Source organism: Pelodiscus sinensis, chromosome 6 (genome assembly GCF_049634645.1).
Source record: "Pelodiscus sinensis isolate JC-2024 chromosome 6, ASM4963464v1, whole genome shotgun sequence".
NCBI lineage: Eukaryota > Metazoa > Chordata > Testudines > Trionychidae > Pelodiscus > Pelodiscus sinensis.
Window position 1 is genome coordinate 23555644 of NC_134716.1, and position 19543 is coordinate 23575186.

At 41.1% G+C, this 19543-nt stretch overlaps 1 long non-coding RNA gene across 1 annotated transcript in view; it reads left to right on the plus strand.

Annotated features, from left to right (window-relative positions):
- Window positions 1-19272, plus strand: part of LOC142829819 (uncharacterized) — a 62154-nt gene extending 42882 nt beyond the window's left edge. Inside the window, exon 3 of the long non-coding RNA XR_012904633.1 lies at window positions 16356-19272. This is a non-coding gene — a long non-coding RNA (uncharacterized LOC142829819). The remainder of the gene's footprint in view (window positions 1-16355) is intronic.
- The last annotated feature ends 271 nt before the right edge of the window (window positions 19273-19543 follow it).

A 19543-nucleotide genomic window follows, 5' to 3' on the forward strand; every position in this document is an offset into this window, starting at 1 on the left:
TCTAACCAAATAATATTGTAAGCATACTACATAGCGAATAAGTCTGGTTTATATCACTCTCCCTCTGTCTAGAAAGAAAACAGTGTTCTTAAATCTGGCATTTAAAAATATCCGTGACACTGGATATAGGGAAGACAGTGGACATGATATGCCCTGACTTTAGCAAATCTTTTGGTATGGTCTCCCACAGCATTCCTGCCAGCAAGTTAAGATGGATTGGATAAATGGACTGTAAGGTGGATAGAAAGTGGGCTAGATTGTTGGGATCGACAGGTAGTGATCAATGACTTGATGTCTGGTCAAGCTGTGTGCCTAAAGGTTGGTTCTGGAGTTGGTTGTGTTCAACATCTTTTTATTAATAACCAGGATGAGAGGATAGATTGCATCCTCAACAAGTTCGCAGATGGCACTAAGCTAGGGTGAGAGGTAGATATGCTGGCGAGTAAGGAGTAAGGATAGGTTACTCCACGAGGAGTAATGGTAGTTCGAATGAGAGATCCTAATTCGAACTACCTACTCCGTGCCGCGTGTAGCCGCGGGCACGGAGTTCAGACTAAGGGGGATTTAAAATGGCGGCGCCCGGGAAGATGCAAATGAAGCCCGGGATATTTAAATCCCGGGCTTCATTTGCAACTTTGCCTACATTAGCCTCCCTAGTTCGAACTAGGGGGCTAGTGTAGACATACCCTAGTAGAGGGCAACAAGAATGATTAGGGGGCTGGAGCACATGACTTATGAGGAGAACCTGAAGTATTTGTGTTTGTTTAGTCTATGGAAAAGAAGAGACACGGGGATGGGGAAACAGTTTTTAACTACCTGAAGGGGAGGTTCCAAAGAAGATGGAGAGAGGTTGTTCTCAGTGATGACAGAATAAAGAGCAGAGGTCTCAAGTTGCAGCGGGGGAGGTCTAGGTTGGATATTAGGAAAAACTGTTTCACAGGGAGGGTGATAAAGCACTGGAATGGTTTACTGAGGAAGGTGGTGGAATCTCCATCCCTAGAGATTTTTTTTTTTTAAGTACAGGCTTGACAAAGCCTAGCTAGGATGATTTAGCTGGGTTTGGCCCTGTTTTTAGCAGGGGGTTGAACTCAATGACTTCCTGAGGTCTCTTCCAACCCTAAGATTGTATGTGTAGCCAAAATAGACCTTTCATGTGCAGAAATGAAATGGAAAGTATTTTAACTGTTCTAAAATTTGCTAAATCTGTTCTTGCCTCTCTCTAAAATATAATGTCATTTCTTCCTGAGAAATTCAATGCCCCAATATTCTCTTCAGACACTCCACCTGCTTATAATAGCTAAGTCCTCCAATCAGGGATGAGAAACCATAACATATGACTTAGGTGGCCATTTGCACAGAATGAGTACTGGATTCCAAATATTAACAGCTTACAGTAATGCTAGCTGTGAACAGATTGTGAATACCTTGAGGCCCAAACGTTTATAAAACACTTTAATTGTTCAAATAATAGGAAAAAACCCATAATTGTGATCAATTTGAGGAGAAAAAAGGCCAAATTTGACATCAGACAAGGGTTCTTTTCAGCTATCTCAAGCCTCAGTGGAAAGTTACTAAAACAAGCACTATTTTGTTCTTATCTGTACACAAAGTTTCTGAAGAAATCACTTGGAGATAAACATCCTGTCCTCCTCCTTGGAAGAGGATTTATTTCTTCAATTAAGACACAGATTGAAAAGGAACGGGTAGGTGATATTTACTCTCCTTGAGGCAAATCTAAAACACACCAACAGTTTTGCCTAAAGGAAAAAGTCTTACCTAATCAGGTGAGGAATCATGCCACCTCTATCATATGCTAGAGGCTTTAGGATCCAGAGTACACTTCCTTTTAAAAATGCTGACTTCTTGGAAAACTTTCTCTTCAGACAGCTTTTCTGACAAGCTAGCAATTAGCACTAAAAAGCACATGGTCCTTTCTTTTTTTCTTTTGACAAATCTTTCAATCTTGACTGCCGAGAGCATTGCGTGAGAGGGATTGATTTGTTTAAAATGGTCAACTTTTTTCAATTGGCTTACATTTATTAATGAATGTACTTCAAACAGACTCTTCCTGCTTTCCAAAGTAGCCTATGGGAAGGTATTCTTGAAGGGGCAGAAATAGCTTGAAATCACACAAGGTATACTTGTTTCCCCAATTTTAAACTGAACACTAAGAAAATACTTATATACTGAGCAATAATCCATTCTCAGCATCTTAAAATATAACTGAAGCACAGGACTGTGTCTCAGTAGTAGCACCATTGAAGGTGTAAATTACCAAGGCATTTAGTGAAGTTAGCTTTAAATTAGGCCAGTTGCAGATCTGTTACAAATCATGATGATGTGTGCTAAATTTGCATACTGTCTTTACCCAGTTTAGCCTCCTACAGGGGAAATGTCTGTAGAAAAGAAAGATGACCCTAGGATAGAGGAAACATGAGAGCAGATTGCTGGCCCTGAGTGATTAAGTAGTATTAGATCTTACCTCTGACTTCTCTTCGCCATAAGTATTGAATAGCAAGAAGTCGTCTTTGAAATAGAATGAGACTAACCATACCATGACATCTGAAATTCCTGCCGCCTCAGAGAAAGTGACTAGATATGTTGCATACCACCATGTAAAATGCTCTTAATACTAGCCTATTGTCTTTTTTTCCCCTCTGGTCTTTGTTGAGCTCCATTAAAGTACAAGAGGGCAACCAGGAAAATCCAATCTACTAGATTAGACTGTTTCTATTTAGGAACAAAGGACTGAAAGGGACATCCTGAGTCATTGAGCCAGTTCCTGTCATGTACTATTAAACTTACTCTTAAAACTAGATTGTTTGCCCTTACTTCTTCTATGGAAAGGTTGTTCCAGAGCTCCCCTGTTGGTTAGAAACCACCTAATTTCCAGCCTAAAGTTATTCCGAGTCAGGCCTTGCATCGACATTGTCCTTTTAATTTAACTTTTCTTCTCTCCCTAGTGTTTACCTCCTTAAATATTAAGGGAGCAAAGATACCCCAATATGTTTGTTCAACCTAGTACCAATAGCTGGTAAAGACACCCCGCCTGTGATCAGACCAGCCTAGAATATGCTATAGAATGATGGGTTCTATATTAGCGGTTATCACTTATGTGGGGAGCGAACCAGTGAGCCTACACTCTGATCACTTTGATGCTACTTTAGTGGCACAGAGCACGTTGACTGGGGTAATTATCTAATTATGCAAGTCAGCTGGGTGGCATAAAAATTCAATTAGCCCAAGTCTGATAGAGGCATGGGAAAGATATGGTCTGGGGAGAGAAAAAGGGCCAGCTGAGTCCAATGACAGAGGCCTTATAGAAGGGAAATGTCAAGTCCAGAAGAGAGAGCCAAAAACATTATAGATTTTGTCAACAGACTGTTGCATAGTGACTAATTATATTGGTGGAGGGAACGTGAAATAAAAGGTTAGTGAGAGCACACCTAGTGAAACCTGTAGATTCTGTGAGGAGTGAAGCAGTGTTTTGTTACTCCGCTCAAGAAAGATCTTGAGGTCTACTGTGGATAGTTCTCTGGAAAATTCAGCATGGGGTACATCTACACAGCAGTGTTATTTTGGAATAACGGATGTTATTCCAAAATAATATAGTCCATGTCTACACTATAAGCAGTTATTTCAACATAATGTCAAAATAATGTCGAGCTGGAGGACTTCTTACTCAGATTCCTGTAACTCATTGTATGAGGAGTAAGGGAAGTCAGAGTAAGAGTGCTCTACCTTGGACTTCCAGCTGTAGACAGTGCCAAAAAGCAGAAATAAGGTATTTCAACTTGAGCTATGTTGATGGTATAGCTTAAGTTGTGTAGCTTATTTCAGCGTTATCCCTGCTGTGTAGGCTTAAGTGCAGTACTGGTCAACAAAGGCTAACAGTGGTAGGCAACAGCCCCGTTTAAAAAAGGAACTGAAAAATGTACAGAGAAGGGCAACCACGATGATCAATGGTATGGAAGTTCAGTTTAGAAAAGAGGAGACTAAGTGAGGGAGGGAGGAAATATGATTAAGCTTTGTAAAATTGTATGAAAAAAGAGATTAGAAAAATGTTAACCACTGTGATGGGGTACCGACACCCTGCACTCCGAGCTACCTGAAGGCAGCCACCTACGCGGCACGGTGTGCTCACGTGCAGTGAACCAACTCCTCCACTCTGGGACCGTGGGAACTGTGAGCCATGGCCGCAGCGGAAGTGATGAAGGGGAAGGGAGCGGGATCTGAGAGATGGCGCAGGAATGATGTCAAGGAGGGATGGGGGTATGTGGGGATGGAAGGCAGATGATTTTTAAAGGGGAACAGTCAGAAGGGGAGAGGGAGCATGAGAAGGGAGTGCACGGGGCATGAAGGAGACGTGGCAGGTATTGAGAAGATGGAGAGAGAGACTCACGAGCGGTGGAACACTTCTGGAAGAAGGGAGAACAGGTGGTACGCTGTCAGGAATCAATGGGGAGAGGAAGCAGCCCGGGGCAGGGCATGTAATTGAAGCCTGTGGCTGGCGTGTTTTGGTGGGAAGTCCTGCCAGCCAGTCAGAGGCCAAAGATAGTCACTGTCCTTAGGGCCCTGGGCTGGGCCCCCCTCTCCTCTTTGTCTAAGGTGAGAGTGCTGTACCCACTGACGTCTCGACGAGATTTGTATGGACGGTCTCGCAAGTCTGTAGAATGGTACAACCAAGATGTGAGCCGGACTCGTGGACTCACGAATCAACATTAAGGAAAAGGAGGGAACGAACGTACTAGACCCCAAGGGGGGATAAACTTACCTGTTAACATCCACCCTTTCCCAAAATACAAAAACCAGGGTAACCCAGTGTAATTAATAGGCAGAAGGTTTAACACAAATAAGAGGAAATACTCTTTCCACACAGTGCACAATAAACTGTGGAACTCCATTGCCATGGTATGTTGTGATGGCCAAAAGTATAATGGGATTCACAGAGGAGCTGGATATGTACCTGGAGGACAAGTTGTTCAGTGCTATTAGCTAAGATGGTCAGGGATGCAACCTAAGCTCTACCAGAACATAGGAGAAGATGGGTGAATCACTCACCTATTTTCTGTTCTGCATATTCCTCTGAAGTTCTAGCACTCATCAACTTCAAAGATGGAATATTGAGCTAGATGTACTGTTGGTTTGACTTTATCTGCTAGTTCTTATGTTCTTAAACCTTTTTTCAGCAAATGCTCTTAAAGAGTGGAGGTATTCTGAAAAGTGATTGTGGAAACAGTCCTGCTTTTTATTTTAGCAAATCTGCTGTATGAATTCAGTCACATCTGCTTGCTCACTTCAGTGACAAAAAAATTTACTACTTTTTAACCTCACACCCGTTTCCAAGTCAAATTTGTTCAGCTGGCAAGTAAAAACTGAAGAGTTAAAAAAAAAATTTATTTTTAGCTATCACCTTTGTAAAAACAACTAAACTCTAAAAGCCAAATTGAAGTCTTTCTGGCTTACTCTATTCCAGTGCCTATGATAAATAAGATTCTGCAACTGGAGCTTAGTAAATCATTTTATTAGTAATGAATTAATTAAAAAAAGAAACCAGTTCATTCCCTGAAAATATGTTGGTTCACTAGAATAAAAGGGGAAAACTATTGAGTTTGTTAGAAAACTAAGCATATGTAACTAAATACAACAAAATTGCTCCCTTTTTGTATGGGAACCATTTTAGAGTCCCTTTTCTCACCATAAGTGCAGCTGAAGATACAAATTGAGTGATTTACGGAGCAATGTGAACTATAGAAGAAATAAAATGAAAAGGAGAAATGACCTTGTTGAAGTCACTTGGGACTATAGTCATTGAGTCCAAGTCTGATCTCTGATACACATGCACATATCTAATAGGCTTCAGTGGGAGCTGCTTGTTATATAACTGAAGTTAGAGTTAGGCCTTAATATTTCAGGGATAGATAACAAATATAAACCAGGTGATTATGAGTTCAAGAAGTTGGTTTCAAATTGGTTATTCTTCTTTTCAGCCTGCTGCAGGAACACATTTTTAAAATAAACCATATCTTTCTTTAATTACCATTTCTGAATGGAAACAGAAACACAGGATATGGGCAGCCACTGCGTAGTAGTAACACTGTACTCTCAGAGAGAGAAGAATGGGCGAATGTAATATTGATGTGAGGGGGGAGAGAGAGTCTGTTATGTTTGATAACTTTGGATGGATCAACCTGATTGGCTTGGAGAAAGAAAGGAAATCACAGGTGAGCCAATTATTTGCATTATACTCCATGATTTGCGGAGAAAGGTAGTTGTGAGTTTGTAGTGTCAGAATACTTTTAATGCTTTCTTAATCAAAACCAGATGAAGACCCCATAGATTGAAATGTGTGAATACATGGCAAAAATAAAATGTGAAAGGTAGAAATACAGTAGAGGACTTTTTTCCCCATCCATATATACTGTAGCAAGCAATACACTTGGTTGGTTGGCTATTCAGTAGTATACAAAATATTGTAATTTGACTCCCCCCCAATAAGAGGTCACTGTGAACATTGTGGTAAGAAGTATTTTATCTTGGCTAAGTGTCGCTTCCAGGCTAGTGCTGTCGGCACTCCAAGCACTGGGGTCTACAAATTTCCTAACCTTTTAATCGGTTCTCCAAAAACACTCCCTCCTCACTCACATCTTTTAATTAAAAATGATTCTTTACAAGGGATGGCAAGCGATGAAGAATTAACATACTATAGGCATTGCAGTTAGACTTTAGTTACAGGATGAATACAGAGAACATCCAAGTTCTGCTACTTCAGGGTAGTCCAAAAGTACAAGGTAGAACCCTCAGGGATAGGATCCAAATTAGCTCTTTAAGACCTCCCTCTTTAGGTAAGTGAGAGAGACCAAAACCCTCAAGAGGTCATCGAGTCCAGCCCCCCCCCCCCCTCAAGGCAGGACCAAGCTCCATCTACACCATCCCTGACAGATGTCTGTCTAACCTGTTCTTAAATATCTCCAGAGAGGGAGATTCCACCACCTCCCTTGGCAATTTATTCCAATATTTGACCACCCTGACAGTTAGGAATTTTTTCCTAACTTCCAATCTAAACCTCCCCTGCTGCACTTCAAGCCCATTACTCCTTGTCCTGTCCTCAGAAACCAAGAGGAATAAACTTTCTCCTTCCTCCATGTGACACCCTTTTAGATATTTGAAAACCGCTATCATGTCCCCCCTTAATCTTCTTTTTTCCAAACTAAACAAGCCCAGTTCATGAAGCCTGGCTTCATAGGTCATGTTCTCTAGACCTTTAATCATTCTTGTCGCTCTTCTCTGTACCCTTTCCAATTTCTCCACATCTTTCTTGAAATGTGGCGCCCAGAACTGGACACAGTACTCCAGCTGAGGCCTAACTAGTGCAGAGTAGAGCGGCTGAATGACTTCACGAATTTTGCTTACAACACACCTGTTGATACAACCTAGAATCATATTTGCTTTTTTTTTTTTTGCAACAGCATCACACTGTTGACTCGTATTCAACTTGTGGTCCACTATGACCCCTAGATACCTTTCCGCAATGCTCCTTCCTAGACAGTCGCTTCCCATCTTGTATGTATGGAACTGATTGTTCCTTCCTAAGTGGAGCACTTTGCATTTGTCTTTATTAAACCTCATCCTGTTTACCTCTGACCATTTCTCTAACTTGCTAAGGTCATTTTGAATTATGTCCCTATCCTCCAAAGAAGTTGCACCCCTTTTTTAATAATTCCTAACATCCTGTCTGCTTTTTTGACTACTGCTGCACACTGGTTCCAAGAGAACTATCCACGATGACTCCAAGATCTCTTTCCTGATTAGTTGTAGCTAAATTAGCTCCCATCATATTGTATGTATAGTTGGGGTTATTTTTTCCAATGTGCATTACTTTACATTTATCACATTGAATTTCATTTGCCATTTTGTTGCCTAGTCACTTAGCTTGGTGAGATCTTTTTGAAGTTATTCACAGTCTGCTTTGGTATTAACTACCTTGAACAGTTTAGTATCATCTGCAAACTTTGCCACCTCACTGTTTACCCCTTTTCCCAGATCATTTATGAATAATTTGAATAGAATTGGTCCTAGGACTGACCCTTGGGGTACACCACTAGTTACCCCTCTCCATTCTGAAAATTTACCATTTATTCCTACCCTTTGTTTCCTGTCTTTTAACCAGTTCTCAGTCCATGAAAGGATCTTCCCTCTTATCCCATGACAACTCAATTTACATAAGAGTCTTTGGTTAGGGACCTCGTCGAAGGCTTTCTAGAACTCTTAAGTATGCTATATCTATTGGATCCCCATTGTCCACGTGTATGTTTCACCACTTCAAAGAACTCTAAGGCTTTGTCTACACTAGTCCCCTAGTTCGAACTACGGTGGCTAATGTAGGCATTTGAACTTGCAAATGAAGCCCTGCCCGCGGCTACACTCAGCACAGACTAGGTAGTTCGAATTATAGCTCCTAATTCGAACTACTGCTAAACCTCCTTGCAGGAGGAATAATGGTAGTTCGAATTAAGAGCATTAATTTGAACTACCTAGTCCATGCCGCGTGTAGCCGCGGGCAGGTAGTTCGAACTATGGGCATTTAAAAACGGCGCCTGCCTGGGCTTCATTTGCAAGTTCAAATGCCTACATTAGCCACCGTAGTTCGAACTAGGGTAGCAGTGTAGACATACCCTAATAGATTAGTAAGACATGATTTCTCTTTAAAGAAACCATGTTGACTTTTGCCCGGCAAATAATGTTCTTCTATGTATCTGACAATTTTATTCTTTATTATTGTTTCAACAAATTTGCCAGGTACTGACGTTAGACTTACCGGTCTGTAATTGCAAGTATCGCCTGTAGAGCCCTTTTTAAATATTGGTGTTACATTAGCTATTGTCCAGTCATTGGGTATTGAAACTGATTTAAAGGATAGGTTGCAAACCATAGTTTGTAGTTCAACAATTTCACATTTGAGTTCTTTCAGAACTCTTGGGTGAATGCCATCTGGTCCTGGTGACTTGTTGTTGTTGTTAAGTTTATCAGTTAATTCCCAAACCTCCTCTAATGACACTTCAGTCTGTGACAAGTCCTCAGATTTGTCACCAGAAACGACGGGGCAGGTTTGGGAATCGCCCTAACATCCTCAGCCATGATGACTGAAGCAAAGAATTCATTTAGTTTCTCCGCAATGATTTCATCATCTTTAAGTACTCCTTTTGTATCTCGATCGTCCAGGGGCCCCACTGGTTGTTTAGCAGGCTTCCTGCTTCTGATGTACTTAAAAGACATTTTGTTATTACCTTTTGAGTTTTTGTCTAGCTGTTCTTCAAACTCCTTTTTTGATTTTCTTATTACATTTTTACACTTAATTTGGCAGTGTTTATGCTCCTTTCTGTTTACCTCACTAGGATTTGACTTCCACTTTTTAAAAGATGCCTTTTTTATCTCTCACTGCTTCTTTTACAAGGTTGTTAAGCCATGGTGGCTCTTTTTAGTTCTTTTATTTTGTTTTTTAATTTTTTTCATTTAAGCTGGGCCTCTATTATGGTATCTTTGAAAAGTGTCCATGCAGCTTGCAGGGATTTTACTTTAGTCACTGTACCTTTTAATTTCTGTTTAACCTCATTTTTGCATAGATGCACTTTCTGAAATTAAACGCCACAGTGTTGGGCAGCTGAGGTGTTCTTCCGACCACAGGAATGTTAAATATTATTATTATTATGGTCACTACTTCTAAGTGGTCCTGTTATAGTTACCTTTTGGACCTGATCCTGCACTCCACTCAGTACTAAATAGAGAATTGCCTCTCCTCTTGTGTGTTCCTGTACTAGCTGTTCCAATAAGCAGTTGTTTTGAGGTATCAAGAAATTTTGTCTCTGCATCTCGTCCTGAAGTGACATGTACCCAGTCAATATGGGGATAGTTGAAATCCCCCACTATTATTGTGTTCTTTATTATGATAGTCTCTCTAATTTCCCTTACCATTTCATAGTCATTATTACTGTCCTGGTCAGGTGGTCGATAATGGATCCCTTCTGTTATATTCTTATTAGAGCATAGAATTTTTATCCATAGAGATTCTATGGAACATGTTGATTCAGATTTTTACTTCATTTGATTCTAAATTTTCTTTCACATATAGTGCCAACCTGTCCAGCCTGTTCTTTCCTTCCCATATATTTTGTACCCCGGCATGATTGTGTCCCATTGATTGTCCTCACTCCACCAGGTTTCTGTGATGCTTATTATATCAGTATCTTCCTTTAACATGCACTCACCATGTCTCCCAAATATTACTATGAACTTTGCACCATGTCTGGCAATAGGGATAAAAGTTGTCATAGTTAAGTCACTGAGGGAGTGTCTACATTGCAGGGATTAACTTGAAATAAGCTATGCACATTGAGCTATGTTAATCGTGTATCTTATTTCAAAATAGGGAACTTCTACATAGCACTTATCTCGAAATAGAATACTCTTCCTCTGACTTCCCTTATTCCTCGTACAATGATGGTTACAGGAGTTGGAGTAAGAAACCTTCTAGCTTTACAGTATTTTGATACTATTTTGAAATAACTGCTTGTTGTGTAGACACAAACTAAATTATTTCAGAATAGTGCTAGTTACTTTGAAATAGTGTTGCAGTGTTAGACGTACTATGTGTCCCAATTCTGCCACAAATTTTTGTGCCCTCTGGCAAGTCACTTAATCTATTGGTGCTTCACTTTCTTGGGCATAATGCTTCTCTACTTGATAGGGATGTTGAGGATAACAATAATGTAATGACCTAGGTGCTTGAGTACACAAACTAGAAACATCCAACTGTTCTACATGCTCACATGCGACTTCTAGAGTTCTGTGTAAATAGCATTGAACTTTCCATTACCCAGGCTATGTCTACGCTGCAAGTTTTTTCCAGAAAAAGGTACACAAATTGCGATTTGTGTATCTTTTTTCCGCTTTTTTTTCCGGAAGAGGCTTTTCCGGTGTTTGGCCCATCTATATGGGGCCAAATGTCAGAAAAATCTCCTCTTTCAGAACATCCCTTATTCCTCATAAAATGAGGAATACAGGGATGCCGAAAGAACATGTCCGTTTTTTCAGAAACTGTTCCAAAAAAGCAGAAGTGTACTTTGGACATGGCTGAGATTTTCCAGGATACCCTGGAAAAGCTTTGCACTGTAGACATAGCCTGTATCTTGTCCTCAGTGTAGACATAGGTCTATATCTTGAGTTCTATTCCTGGCTCTGCCATTGCCACCCACTCTATAGCCTTGGTTAAGACACTTTACCATTCTGACAGTTTCCTCAATAGCATTTTGCCCTCCTGTATCAGGGAGCACATACCCTGCACTGTAACAGGTGGGATTAAGACCATGTGGGTGGAGGAAGTCCCGTCCCCTCTCCCAGACTGGGCATGCTCCAAATGCTTGTGCTGTATAAAAGATAGCAGAGCAGCTCAGTTTGGGCTGCCCAGGGGAAGAGGACCTCCACCAGAACCACAGTGGGGAGACAGGGAGATGGCCACAATGAAAGCCCCACTGAATTCCAGAGAGATGTGGTTGCCTGAGACACAGAAGACCCAGTGACCACATGGTACTTGGATCTGACCACAGCAGTAGGAAGTAACCCAGGAAGGGAGCAGGAGCAGCCTCTCCCACCAAGGTACTCTCAGCGTGTTTCAGCCAGATTCCACACTGAGGGAGTGGCAGGAGGTACTGCTGCTCACAGGGCCCTGGCTTGGGACCTGGTGGAGCAGGGTGGGCCCGGGTCCCCCTATCAGGGCATTAGCACCAACATTATCAACCCTAGCCAGTGGGCTGGGCTGTCCTGAACTGAGGGTTCCTTATTGACTCTAGCCGGTGGGCTGGGCTGCTCTGGACTGAGGGTTCCTTACTGACTTAGGTCACGTGATCTGGGGGGTGAGGGGGCAAGGTCATTTCTGGGTTCGGGGTTCCTCAGAGACTAAGATTATTTCGTGAACTGTAGAGACGGCCTGTTACCTCGTGGCCAATCAGGCGGCGTCCCACTTAGGAAGAGGGTTCCGCTTGGGACGGGGAGCACATACACCGCCACATGTCCATTTCATACTCTCATCTCTCGGGTGTTATGAAGTCTGTGCAGTGCTTTGAACATGTAAAGTACAATCAAGATACAGTAGACTTCCGATAATCCGGAACCTATGGGATGTAGGTGGTGCCGGATTATCAGATATGCCGGACTATCAGGAGGTACTATAAGCTGGTTATATACTGTATATAAAGTGTTCCTAGCCCTTTTTATTGTACATACTGTATACAGTATACTGTAATCTTTTAGTTTTTTTAAGCCTTTTTTACCCTTTTTGCTCAGTTCAGCTGCTGCTGCTGTTAGCTTGTGACTCATTTTTGCGGAAGCTCACTCACTAGGCTCTTGCCATTTTGATGCCAGACTATCAGGAGTGCCGGACTGTTGGATGCCGGACTATTGGGCTACGTCTACACTGGCCCCTTTTCCGGAAGGGGCATGTAAATTTCACGAGTCGTCGTAGGGAAATCCGCGGGGGATTTAAATATCCCCCGCGGCATTTAAATAAAAATGTCCGCCGCTTTTTTCCGGCTTTTAAAAAAGCCGGAAAAGAGCGTCTAGACTGGCCCCGATCCTCCGGAAAAAGCGCCCTTTTCCGGAGGCTCTTATTCCTACTTCAAAGTACGAATAAGAGCCTCCGGAAAAGGGCACTTTTTCCGGAGGATCGGGGCCAGTCTAGACGCTCTTTTCCGGCTTTTTTAAAAGCCGGAAAAAAGCGGCGGACATTTTTATTTAAATGCCGCGGGGGATATTTAAATCCCCCGCGGATTTCCCTACGACGACTCGTGAAATTTACATGCCCCTTCCGGAAAAGGGGCCAGTGTAGACGTAGCCTTGGAGTTTTACTGTACTAAGTATCTCTCAGTGTGTGTGTGTAAGCAGCTATAAACCAGGGAGCAATACAAACACAGCTAGAGCCAGAATGGATCCAGATCCTGCATTCACTGAAAGTGCTACTTAAAATTGGGAATTACTAATAATTGAAAGTATTGTGATTTACATTACAATATAAGTGTTTGTCTCTCACTGCTACCTTGTTTCATGTTCAGTTGTCTATAATTCATGCCACTGCATCTCTGTCACTCACAGGATCACACCCTAATTCACAAGAAAGCCCTTTTGCATGCTACATAAAATTGTGCTGGGTATATGACATTCTCCTGATTTCAAGCACAAACTGAAACAGCAGAAGTTGTAACACAAAAGGGCTATTTGAAAGTACCCACCATGCTTTCACGAAGTTATTGGAAGCTGTTGCCTCAGTTCAAAACATCCATTTCACTTTCAGTCTCAAATAATGCACTGGTTTGAATATCTTGGTTACAATAATTTGAGAACACTTTTCTATTTACAAGTACATATTATCCATTTGGGAATACAAAAGCCACAAACTTTCAGTGCATATTTATTATACAGAAGTACATGTACTCAAAACATGTTTAAATCTATCTTACAAAACAGTCAAGTATCACAAGATGCCACAGGACTTCTTGCTGCTCTTACAAGAAAGCTATTTTTCTATTCTGATTTTAAATGATAGCTCTTAGAGATTTTAAAAACCCCATTTCCTAAACTCTTTATTCTGTCATCTTAACTTCTCCTGTGTTAGCAGAACTTGGATGTCATGGAAATAATTGCCCCAATCTGGTCTTTCACCAGTGTAAATCAGATGCAACTCAACTAAAGACACTGGGTAGCTGATAATTTCCTATTAACTTTTTTTTTTTTTTTTTTTTGGTGGGCAACTCAGGTAATACTATTTTATTTTATTTTATTTTATTGGCATAAAGTGCCCTCTAGCTTTCAATTTTTAATAAAAAACACTTTTGGCTAAAAGTTGTGGTTCCAGATGGGGGGGGGGGGAGTGGTTTTGGAGGAGATGGGGTACGGGATTGTCAGTCAAAATTTCCCACTAAAATTTTTGACAAAAAAAGACATTTACATTTTCATTGGGAGGTGGAGCATTATGGACCAAATTAGGGTGGGGAAATACAGGCCCGGGGGCTGGATGCAGCCCCCAATTTGCCTGGATCTAGTCCCCGTGGCTCAGGGCTACCTGCAGCATTGGGGAGCCTGCATTGCCACTCCAGTCCCCCCTCTATAGGACTGGTGTGCACAAAATCTACTAACCTTGGCCCTCCCCAGGCACCGGTGTGCAAGAGGAACATAAGGAGTGTCTTCTCAGTTATGGCCACGACAGTGAGGTTGGTTTTGTTTTTCTGCTTCACATTTGCTTGTGGTCCCCAACTAATTTTTCTATAGGTCAGCAGCCCCCTGACCCAAAAAAGGTTCCCTACCCCTGAACCGGTTCCCTACCCCTGAACCAGATCTAACAATGGAGCTAATAGCAATGAGAATTCAGAGTGGGTCCTATATGATTGTCCACCGAGCTGACAACACTTCTTAATATGTTAATGACACTTTCTGCCCTAGAAAATGGGTACTAACCAACTCTCTTCTAGTATTCTTCTAGAGTCTAGGAGTTCAAGCTTCTGTGTATTGGTGCACAGCTTGAGTCTCTCCTCACAAGTGGTGTGCTGAAACCACGTGCACTCTGCTACAATTCCAAATCATACTGGAATGCACAGCAGGGCAGCAAACACTTGTACACATCTTTTCAATGTCCTCGGTGACGCTGTGGATATGCTGCTTGTTGCTTTGCTTCCAGCATTAGAACCACTCAGTTCTTATTATGAACATGGCAGCTGTAGGATCCAGATGTACAGCCTCTGGAATGAATCTCCCAGTGGTGTCAGTTGGCTATCACTTTCCCTTTCTTCATTTTCTCAACAGATCTGGCGTGGTGATGCTGTGCATCATGCCAGCTTTATCCACTTTCACACAGTTTTCCTGTAACTGTGGTGAACTGACTCAGAGACGTGGTTTTTGATGTGGGAAAGGAACAAATTGCTCACAAAGAGCCTGCTTCTCCTGCTGTTCATGCTGCTTTAACACTATTGACCTGAATGGAGTCATCTCTGATTTACTCCACTGACAGCAGAATGAGTCTCAAAATGTATTAAAGCCTTTTAGCCAACAAAGTAAAATGTTGGTGTATATTTGTTTTTAGCTCTAAATTGGCTTGTCAAACATACTCTAGTTGCCACTGACACACAGATTCTGGTGTCCTAGAACTGAATGGGGTGGCTAATACAGTTTCTAGACATTGTTTTATATTGTACATTTGTGCACTTGTTTATAAAGTCGCCATTGTACACAGTTGAGACAATAGTCTCATTGTTTGTGGTTTTGATCACAGAGCATCCAGGGGTTTCTATAGCTCCTCTGTTGAAGTGTTCGTTCAAGTCAATCACTTGCAAAATAGGAATCAATTGCATCAGATTCTGATATGTTTAAACAACAAACACAACTTTTAACTGAAATTAATTAAGACGGTGTAAAATCTTCAGGTTACTTTCAATTAAAAGCAGTGGTGTTATGGAGTTGAATTGATGGGATTACTGTGTGAAATTTGTAATGAGGGCATAGCTAATTTGTATCCCAATTTCACAATATAAGTAAAAAGATAAAAGTAAAATGAGAAGAGAAAAGCAGGGTTTTGGTTGTAAATCTGTACCAGATCCTAAATCTACAGGGTGGTTGCCCTTCACTTAATATTGTGACCAGTTCTGCTTCTAAAGGAAGTAGTTTCTGAGTACAGCTGATGACTAAGATGAAGGAATGTCTTACTCCTCTCCCATCATTGTAAAGTGAATCACACTGAGGACAAACTGATGAACATTCCTAATACATGAGGATAGTAATTCAGAGGAACTCTAACAGTACTTCAAAATCCAGTGCCAAGGAAAACACACTTCTTAATTTTGGTTTAAATGAAAGGGCATCATAGCACAACTTGTTAATCACTATTCATTTATATGGCAGAGAACGCAGCCTAGATGAATAAGGCAATATGCATATTTCATGGCTAGCCTATTTCTTGACTAGGTTAACTTTTGAGATTCCATTTCTGGAATCAGAATAACTTGGTTTGGTTTTTTTGTTTCTTAAATCTATCAAAGTACAGAGTGGAGACATTACCATTCTAAAACGGAATAAGGAATTCAGAAAGCATTTGTGAAAAATTGTATTTCAGTGCTATATGATTATGTTTTGTCATAAATCACACAATTAGCATGCTCAACTAATATCTAAACCAATCAAATGGCAAAACTTAATAGATGAGATGTGAGTTAGAAAGTGTTACCTACTTGGTAGAGCACTAAACGAGGACTCAGACGATCTGGGTTCTATCCTCAGCTCTGCTGTTGCCCTGCTGTGTCATCTTTTCTTTCATGCAGATGTAAAAACTCTTGTGTCCCAAGTTCGGCAACTAGAAGAGAGTTTCTGCATCAAGGGAAGCTAGATGGTGTAATTGAGATGTTGAATTGAACTTTGTCACTCCTGGTCGGACAATGTCACCTTGCTGGGTTAAACTATGTGGGAAATGGAAGTGATGGTTGCAACATAAAAGGGAGTGTACTTTTGCCAGGACTCTTCAACGTCTATATAAATGATCAGCTCATCTTGAAATAAGAAGTTTTTAAATCTATACAGATGATAATCTGTGCATCACTGCCTATGCCAAGGATTTTGCCTAGACTAAAGTATGTTGATATCTGTGCTGTTTGGGCTCTCAGTCTATTTCACAAGCATCAGTTGCTTGCCAACCCAGCCAAAATGCAAGTGAGTCTCCCCCCCCCCCCCATTTTTATTGATCTCATAATTCTAGACAACTCAGCATCATCTGATGGGGGTATCAATTGTCCACTGCTGAAATCCTGTTTACCTTGGAATGACTCTAGTCTGCAGGCTCCCCTTCAAGGAACATGTGGAGAAAACAAAAAGTGAAACTAGCACTTAGAATAGCACATTCTAGAAGGTTGCAAATTCAAAATGTGGAACTAACCTAGCAATGCTAACAGTCACCACACTTGCACTTTGCTACTTGACAGCTGAATTCATGTGACTAGAGTGGAGAAGATCATCTCATGCAAAGAAGCTGATCCTGTCCTGAATGACCTCTGCTAAATCCCAAGATGTATAAAACCAACAAATGTGAAAAGCCTATATATGCTCTTCACAGGACCAGATATCAGGAGAGCAGACACAAGTAAAATAGAATGATTACCTGATATCCACTAGACCACACAGCAGGAGTTAGCTGCCTAAAATTGCAGAAAAGCTCCTAAAGGAAACATGAAGAATAGAAGATCTTGCCAAAACTTCAGCATGGGCCATATGTGCCAAATGAGTGGGAAAAAAACTATGATTTGTGGTCAAATGATATGAGATGATGATCATAGTGGGTCATGCTGAGCAAGTCTGTTAAACCCTCTGATGCCTAAGCTTCCCCATCTGTATAATGAGGCTATGTGCCTCCGGCATCCACTCCACCCCGTTTTCCTGAACTGAACCATCCTGTAGCACATATTAGCTGAAGTACAATGTGTTTAGAAACAGAGCAGCTGCTGGGAAGATAGTGGGGTCAGAGGACAAAAGCCTCACTTCTGCTCTGCCTCTGTATGCTGCATTAAAGGTCTAGAATGGCATAAAGAGTCCTAAAAGTCCTTCACCTGGCCCGGGGAAAATTTTTCCAGTGCAGGAAATTGTGGATGTCAGCTGTACAGTTGGCCTCCTTGACTCCCTCACAAACCTGGTGTAGAATGCGGGCATGACCTCTGCACTGGGCACTGTAGTCATGTAAGACAGTGCTGTAGTTTTGGGGGCAACCCTGGGAGGCTGTCATCACTTGGGTCCCCAGAGCTGTGTTAATTGTTCTGGGGGGCCACTCTAGCCTCTGGAACATCCCAGAGTTGAGAGGACATAAAAGCGACTTAAAACCACTATAGTCCTTCTTTTCCTATGTGCCTAAGTATGTTTGTTGCTTTTAAAGTTCTGTAACAATATTTGACAGGATAGGGAGCGCACAGTGTTTTTCTTTTTAATAGACTGCCATTTGTGTGACGGTTCAACTTGATTTTTAAGACGTTATCTCATCAGTTCCCTAGGAAACTGATTACTATTCTTTTGCTTGTTTTTGGTTTTTTTTTTATTGTTGTTCCAGTGTCTCTTTGATTAGAACCAAGTCCCCAGATTCAAACTTTGTGGGAAATTGGGAACTAGATGCAGATTTTTCAGGCTGGCATTCACTTAGAGTTTTACAGAGTGGTACTTTTTTTTTGTATTTTTGTAACCGATGAAGAGCATAAATATCACTGTCTGTTTTTTAAAAAACTTATCGTTACTTCATTTCTTAATAGTCCAATTATGTTTTCGGATTCAGTCCATCAGAAGGGCTTGAGTAGTCAAGTTAAATGCATATGATTGCATTTTTTAAAAAATTCTCCCTCTCCGCATAAAATGTAATGTCCAACAGTTTTTGATTGGCTGGTCAGGCCCAGAAAGATGGTTCCTTTCCACCATACCCGTGACTGCATGCCAAAGGGCAAGTTGGCTTTTCACTTTTTTGGAAGAACCTCACCAAACTTTTTTCTATTGGTATTCCTTCCAAGCTGGTGAATGTGCAGTGTTACATTCTGGCAAAATCATTAAGGGAAAGTGCACGGAATACAAAAGTAGAAAAATAAGAAATTATATTTACTATTTTTCTTCACTCGTTACATTATTTGATTTTTTTTTAAAAGGGAGAAAATAGAGGAAGTTGGATTTATTTTGCTGAGAATTAACCCTTCACTCCACTGCATACTTCAACTCAAAATTACTTCTTTTAGGGTTTTTGTCGTCTTGTTGTCAACCGCTTTACTTTTAGATCCCCAAATGTTTCTGATTCTGATCCTTCCCTATCTGTTCTCAAGATTCTCTTTTTTCCCCTCCCCTCGGCCTCCTTCCCCCACTCTGTTTCTTTTCCTGTGACACTGCCAGGTACCAGAAAGTGAGACACATCTTTAATAGATCATTTGTTCCTCAGCAAATATTCCCGGCTATTCCTTCTGTGGAATCTCCCCAATACTAGACTTTTCTGATGGACCAGCTGGTGTTTTCCATTCTTTAACCTGAAAGAAGTGATAAAGAGCAGAAAGGGGGAAGGAAACTTCAAGAGGTTCAGATAAATTCAGATTAATATGAGACATTTTGAGGGCCTCTCCAAAGTGATTCAAGGTTTTCAACTCTGAATTTCACTAGTGTGGATCCTGACAATTCTTCTGTTGGTATTTGGTCAACATTTATGACACTCTCTTCTTTCCTATCTTTCACATTGCCCTGTACACAATTTGCTACAGCTTGGTTGTGGGGTTGTTCTATTGTGTGTGTGTGGGGGGGGGGGGGGGGGGAGGGGTTTAAGATGAGCCACCATAATCTTAATTTTATGAACAATTCTATCAAATGGTATGACCATTAAGAGCCCCTACCTCTTTGTCTAAGATGAAGGGTGGTATTTTTGTTTTTTCTGGACTATATTTTTAATTTACTTTCCACCTACCTAAATACTCCAGGCATTTTTTTCCATCGTGCTATACATTGCTTG